An 8,145-nucleotide genomic window follows, 5' to 3' on the forward strand; every position below is an offset into this window, starting at 1 on the left:
AGATGAGGGGCACCTTGTGCCCTCACCAGCATATTATATTACTTGCTCAAGTACCTAACTTTCCTTAGTAGGGCCTCAGCTTGGCTTTTGACCACAGGCAATTGCTGTGGTTGCTTTAGCCAAAACCTATTCTGGTTAGAGATCATGTCAGTGCAAGAGGTTGTCCGAGCACATCCGCACTGGGTGGGCTGAGCTGACGCTGCCTGAGTCTGTAAGAGCTTTGAAACGCAGCAGCGTCCTAAAGTTGTTGCGAGCTGAGGGGGCCTTTGAAAGCCTGCCAGGTTTCACCGGAAAACCATTACTGGCTGCAGCAGGTGGTAACTTAGAAGTATAGACATAATTTCTGCGGGGATTAAAATAGGGTGTTTAAGTATTAGTGTTGGTTGAGACTTCCAGAGGTGCAGGAAAATGAAGTCTAGCGCCTATTATGGTATCGCCTGCACTAAACTGCACATGTTTGAAATTCTCTTTTAAAGGCCACTTTTAAATATTGAGCAAAAAGCTTTCAGTTGAAGCTTTTGGCTGAACTCTGATCTTTTTGAGACCCCCACCAAGCTTTGTGGAATTTGTCACAGCTGCACTAGCAACAAGACTAGCTAGCTGAATTCTGTCCATCTCCCTCAAATACTGCAGAGGGGAATATGGCCACAGCAGCGTTAATTCAGGCGTTCTCCATTGTTCTTTCACCAAAATATTTCTTTCCTGAAATTCTCCACATCTGGGATGAACAAATAAATTCTGGATGTTGGACTTGGAATGTGTGTAAACACACATTCTTTGAAAATGTAATGGAAAAAGGAAATAAACTGTTAGTTACTCTGCAGTAGGATGCCGGCAAGGAAAGTCTCCTTTAAAAAACAGTGTATGTGTATGGTGTTTGGTATGCGTGTATATGTCAATATATGGATTTTTAGTTTGAAAACCAGATTTTAGGAGCTGTTATCTTTTGCAAGTCATAATAAATGTCAAGAATTAAAAACTGTGGACAGGAGGGATATGTGTGACAGCTGTCAAAGACACATTCACCCACATGGAATATATGAACTATTTATCTTTGCTAAGGTCACCATGACTGATTGAATAACTGCTGATCCTGCAAGGTACTTTGCATGACTGAGGAGATGTGCATGATATTCAAAAGGAAAAATACTGATTTTATAAATTTTGAAAGAGTAAAAGAGGAACATGTTTTCATTCAAATTAAAGAATAATTAAAAATCCATGAAGTAGTGAACAATTTTTATTGGACCACCTCTCTTCTAAGCTGGAAACTAAAATATTTCTCAATATTCCTCATTTGCCTCATTTGCAATGCCTAATGTAAAATTTACCATCTAGTACCTCATAGCAATTACCAAGATGAAGAAAACAGCAGTAAACCTAATGGACTGCCTCTACTATTGTCAAAGAGATACGACCTGCTGATGTAAGATTGGTAAAGACACTTTGGTATCAGCCCTACTCACTCCCTATATTTGGTAGAGACAAGACAGAAAAGAATTTACCCCTAGCAAACAAGCAAAGACCTGACACAATGGGACAGTGAAGATAGAATGGATGGCTGCTGTTATTTATGAGAAACTCATTAAAACATTCTCTATTTAGTTCCTTACCTCTTAAACTTACAATACAATAAATACATAAATTAAAACAATAGCAATACTTTCAATTTATCCACCTAATATATTCAAAACCAATTTCTTTCTTGAAATTAAAGTGAATAAAACATTGCTGAAGGGATTCCAGTAATGCAGCAGTTCATAACAACTTTATAGGAAGTGGACACACCTGCACTCAAGCTCAACATTTTTTGGAAAGCATTAAGGAGCTTTTAAAAATGTGTCCTACTTTCTTCATTTGTCTTCCTTTTTAAAGCTTGCATGTTCTTTTAAGCTTGGTAAGTATCAGTCTTTTTTTTTTGTCTTCTACTTTTTGAGAGAAAGACATCTGAGAGCCTCATAAATGATAGTATTTCATATGCAACACATTTTGACTGGATTTTTTTTAGGTCTGCAAAACCTGGAAATTACTAAACTGGCCAGGCCCAAGGTCCATCTAATCTGATATTCTATCTCAGAAGGTAGCCACTTCATGATGGTTGTGAGAAAGAGGTATTGAAACTTCAGTGTAAGTTATTACACAGGAAGAGTGGAATAATCTTCCCTTCAGGTAAATCTGACATTTGTCTCTATTAGTTATTGCAGTAATTAAACACAAAAGCACAAAGTGTAACTTTCCTTGTAAAAATAATCATTAATTATAACACTGGCTTTTACTGCTAGCCTTGTAGACTTCCAAACACTTAGATTCTGGAATTCCTGTGCCAATGAAATGTACACCTGATGGTTCTTCTCTGTTCTTTAAGACAGTGTTCATTATTTTCACTGAAATACTGCAGCAATCTAAACCAGCTGCTATGTTCTTCAGCTATTTTAGTTTAGAAAGAACACTAGGGAATTATGTGTTCTACCTCTCCCTTACTCTTTCTGTTCTTTACAAGCTATTTTGTAACTGTTGTGATGAGAGGGATCATAGTGTAAATGCACTTTCGATTAACAATGTAATTAGAATATCATGCCTTTTATTTTTAAAGATACTGGGAATATTCCATAAAATTCTTGGGAAAGAACTGTTGGAATAATCCTTTAAAAGGAAGTGTTGAAAACCTTACAGCTAAACAAGCTTCGTAGGCACATTTCTGTTCCTGCAAAGATTTTATGGATTATTGTGGATTTCTTCAAAATGTCTAGTCACTAAAATAATAGGAGACTGTGACACTGGTTGAACAGTATAGGTAGAGCTCGAAACTATTTTTAAAAGTACTGAAATAATTGTTTTTCCTTTAACTTGCATATGGCTATGACTTAGGGTAAATGCATGAAACTTAGGATGAGTTAGCTTTTCTTGTCTCTTATTTGACCAAGTCAGATCTGAGTTTTTAATTCAGTGCAGGCATTTTTTTCATTGACATTTTTAGGAATAAAACCAAATGTTGAGGTATTAAAGTTGCAGATTCTTGTTGTAAATTTTCATTCCACTCCCATTTTTGTTTGACTTTTAGGACACAGAGGACAAAAAATTCTGCAGGTATGACAGGAGTTATTCAACCTTTTAACCTAAGTCTACCGTTTATCCATAGAGCATGTGGGGACCAGGGAATTAGTGGCACAGATCTGTGACTTCTCTCCACGTTTAGTTTAGAGAACACTTTTTACCCCAGGGGAAAAACTAACAAACAAACAAACAAACAAACACAAAAAGAAAAAGAAAAAACAAACAAAAAAAAAACACCAAAAAAACCCCACATTGACTGGGATTTTAATAATGTATTGTATTCTTTATAAAGTTTGAAATTAAAAACACCATTTAGAGGTAAGATAAAACTATATTTTCCTTCCCTGGTAAAGCTGTCTGATAACATTGCATGAAAACAGGCCTTGAGTGGACTCCAGGATAAAGTCTAGTCCTCCTGAACAGAGACTGACAATTATGATGCCATTCTTGACATTTATCAAAACTTTCCTTAAATACCTGTGTTAGGTGATGTGATTAAAAGTTAACCAGAGTGAACACAGACTCAGAGAGGATTGAGGGAACAATGACAGACAGGTCAGGGGGAACACACGAAATTCTTCAGGGTAAATAGAGCACCCTGACTTGGCTACTCCTAGGAAGATAGGACCGTTGTCCCAGTGGGAAAGACACTAAGAGGAATCAAGGGAACACCATGCAGACTAAAGGGAGTCATGGCCTTCAGGATGATGGACATTATTGTGGGGTGCTGAGAGAGTAAAACTTTGGAATTGTGTAAAACTTACACAATGTTTTAAGGGATGGAGGAAAACAGAGAGTTATGGGATGTTTAGGTGAAAAGGTGGGGGAAAGGAGGGATGAGGGTGGATCAAGGGGGGAAAAGTATGGCATAATAGAGGGAGAAAGGGATCAGAGGGATCAGTGAAGTGCAAACAGGTTCCTGGTCAGTATACTTCTCTGACTGAGCCTGCATGTGATCACTGCAGTCTGACCTCCACCCACTAAATCCTATTTCTGCATGTTTTTCATGTGGCTGCACTCTCTATTCTGGGCATGTGAGAACAATAGCAAACTACATGATGAGTGGGACAAGAACTCTGAGTGCCAGTGGCTGGAGTGAGCCCTCAAGGACTTGTAGGTCCATGGGCCAGCAACAAGAGGAGACCAGGGTCTGAGGGCCAACAACCAGATGGACTGAGCATCTACGGCCAGCTGCTGAAGAGATGCATATTGTTTGTGTATATTCCACTATTGCAAGTTTCAGTCCTCTCATGGCAGGAGAGGAGGAGCAGGATGGGGCCGTCTGCGCTCTTCATGTCTGTGTGAGTGCTGCTGGTGTCTGCATGGGCACTGGTACCAGCACCGCTCTCTGACTGCATTGGATCTGTGTGACCAGGCACGTGTGTGCTCTGTGTGTGTTTGTGCACCTACTGGGAACATCAGTCCGGCTGCACTGCTAGCTGGGACTGGGGCAGCAACCTGTGACATCCTCACCTCTGTGGGTCCGGGACAGGAGGGATCAGCTGGGACCTCCATCCTGCCAGGTTCAGCCATCTCTAGTCAGTGATGGCTGAAAGATGCAAGATCTAGGCAGTCTTCTCCAGACCTTCAGTGTCCCTAATCCCAGAGGGTTTTCCTGACATTTATCTGCAATTTAAGATTACTATTTCCTGTTCCATCCACTATGGACATGAATATAGATCATTCCGTCTCTCCTTTTTCTTCTTTGCCAGAGAACATCAAGGGAGGACAGACCATGTTGGAGACCAATACAATTTAAGTAAGCACACAAAGACTGTGTTGGTTAACTGAAATGATCCACAGTTCTCTCCAGAGTCCTGTTGCCAGTTCGATGATATTTATTGTTTCCCAATGCACTCCCAGCTTCACATTCCGTAAATTTAATAGGTTTGGCCCATGTTATATCACCTATTACTTAATACATTGAGCAAGCCTGGACTGAGGCCCAAGTGAAACCTTAGTGAACTCCGTCTGTTACATCCCTCCATCCTGGCAGTGGATCGTTCTCAGCTACTCTTTGGGTACACTTACACAGCAAGTTTGTATCCAACAGTAGTTTCATCAAGACCATAGCTCCCTGGTGTGGCTATGAGAATGACACCTGAGAGAGTATCAAAAACCCCATTAAAGTCAAGACGTATGACACTACTTCTTCTCCTCTGCTGCCCCTGTCCTGTTACCTTGTCATGGAAAGTAATTAGATTAATTTGACAAAATTTGTTCTTGACAAATCTGTGTCGGCTGCTGCACAACTCCTTTTGTTATGCTAAGAGCTGTTGAGCTAGATGTGACCGCAAGTCAGGGAGATGCTTCATAAGCCATCAGCCAAACACGACTGGGAGGAAGTGCTCAGTGATTCAACCTGCATCTTGACAAGCACTTTCAGACACTTTGTCAAAAAAGTCCCTGGCATAGCATCCAACTCACTCCATAATTGAAGCATTAGTAAAATACTTTACATGTGTTACAACTGCAGGACAATAGCACTTTGGCTAAGAAGCAGACATAACCTGTATGAAAATGAACATACATAGTAACTTTGGATTGCTGCTAAACCAATCCAAAGAATCCCATTTAAGAGTATAACTGTCCCAAAAGCAGCAGTTACTGATGATTAGTATTATTAAGTTTTAATCAGCTTTCTGGAAACATCCTGATTAAGTGTATTTTTTAATTAAGTATATCCCAGTTAAGAATTTTTTTTATTGAAAGTTTGAACAGTACCTCTTAATTTCTCTCCTGCTGCTGTCATTTTTATATCTTTCCCAGTAATTGTATATTTCAACTTTGTAAAACAATTCCAACATGCAATTTGTTAGAGAGATGTAAAAATAAATTACAGTTGCATTATTTTAGAATAAGAAGGTTTCTGTAATTTATTTGCTGAATGAGGCCTAGGAAACTTGGGTTTGTTTCTTCCCTCCACTACCAACTTCCTCTTATAATTAATGCAAATAAACTGACAGGGCCTCATGTTACTATGATTTTCTATATTCAGAAAGTTTCATGCTAATGAAAGTTTAGACCCGTATGCTTATCAAGACGTGATGCAGAAAAGGCAACCTGTTTGTGGAAAGTGTTTTGGCTAGGGTAGATGGAGGTGTATACATCCTGCAGAGCTATGATTTTATTCAGTTATCTTCCAGTTCTCAGTAGTTTCCCCTTCAGGGCCAGAATGACTCTAGGCATGGCCTAATCCCTTTTTTTTTAGGTTCATGCCATTGTCTTCCAGACCTTTTTTTTTTTTTTTTTAATATATTCTTTCTATGTATGGTTTTCTAAGATGACATCGATCCATCTAACTTAGGAGCTAATTTAAGCATAGCTTCATTGAAATCTTCAATGCCTGTCCCAGGAGAAGTAGGGGTTATGCAGTTTGATTAAGATAACTATCTTTGCTGAAAAACAAACCAAAACACACCTAATTTGTAATTATATATGTATTAGGAAGGTGACAGGTACAGTGGCACATGTGCTTTTGATCAAGGTTAGAGTAGCATATCCTCAAACTTCTGTATTCATAGGATGAATGGATGTGGCCCTGATACGTTCCTGTATCTAAAGAAGTTGCCACAAAAGACAGAGCCAAGGATGCGCTGACAAATGTGAATGTTATGTTTGCTATTTGCTTTCCCAGAATAGCCTGTAATGCTGACTGGCTCAATGTGAATTCTGTTTCTCAAGGGTGGTAACTTCACTTCTGTGAATGGTTTTGAGGTTTCTCATGCTTGTTTGTTGTTATTATTCTTCTCTGGATTTTTTTCAGTAGGACTGTGGTATAGCACAACCACTGACAGACAGTGTCCCAGATTCATCTAGCATCATTAACTTTGTGGGAGGTGGCAGTAGAGGATGTACTGAAGAGTTCAACTCAGCTCCAGCATTCAGAGACACACATACTGGCACCATAGATAGATAGAGAAATCCACACGAAAAATAATTTCTGCAACTTGATCAGTCTTGGATGTGAAAATTAAAAATAGGAGAGGGAGGATGAAGAGGAGTTGATGTTTAAGCACCTCCTATATCTTGTCAGTAACAACTATGTGTCTTAGAAACTTCAGTCTTGTGATATCTTTGTATGACTAAAGCTATAGCTCCATGGCATAGTAATATTTTAAATATTTAACAAAAAATTATTTGTCCAAATGTGGCCTATGAGGAAAAATAAATATAAATTTTAAAAACCTTGAAAGTTTAAAGTAATTACAAATTTTGAAAACACCCAACTCACCACTTTCTGTAATATCCTGGAATATAGTACTAAGAGAAAAGGTATATCATTGGCTGACCAAGTGACTGCAGTAGAATGTTTTTTTTTTTTCAATTTTTAATAAAAATGGTCATTGCTTATTCATTTTTCAGTAACAAATATCTTCCAGAAATTTCAGATTTCACTGTGAAAGCAGAAGTCATCTCCCTGACTAACTCAATTTTCTAGCTATGAAACTAACGTTTCCAGAATTAAGAGAGTATTATTAGAGTTGTGAGACATAGTGAAATAATAACTAAAAAAATTACATACATGAATATGTTCGATGGGAATATTCAAAATTTTTCTCTTGTGCAGGTTCATTGTAAAAGGTATTGACCAGATCTGAAAGCACTCAGAGACATGAACAAGTATTAAAAGAAGCAGAGGAGCACAGGTCATGAAGGATATACAGCCTGAAGAGTTCATCACAGTGTTACAAGATTTAAATCTGCTCAAGTTTCAGAAAACTAGAAATAATTATTTATTTGATAAACTGTTTATTATGAAATACTTTTGTACTTGAAACACATTTCCAGATCTCATAATCTGCTAATTCTTCAGCTATTTGTCTGTCTTCTTTTTTGTTTGTCTCTAAGTCAACTCAACATGTTGTTTATAATTGCTGACAGTCTCTCTGTCAGATGTACCCTACATCCCTCCCAAATCTGTTTTTATCTTTTACACAAAATAAAGCTGCTCTTATTACAGCCTCTAATGGCTGTTAGCCAGATCTCAGAACCAGTACTTCTCCCGCATCTTCTTTGACCTGCTTCTTTGTTCATCCTCCCCTGGGACTCATTTCTCTGTAACCTCATCACAAAACCTAATACAATGAT

This window comes from Gavia stellata, chromosome 2 (genome assembly GCF_030936135.1).
Source record: "Gavia stellata isolate bGavSte3 chromosome 2, bGavSte3.hap2, whole genome shotgun sequence".
NCBI classification, from domain to species: domain Eukaryota; kingdom Metazoa; phylum Chordata; class Aves; order Gaviiformes; family Gaviidae; genus Gavia; species Gavia stellata.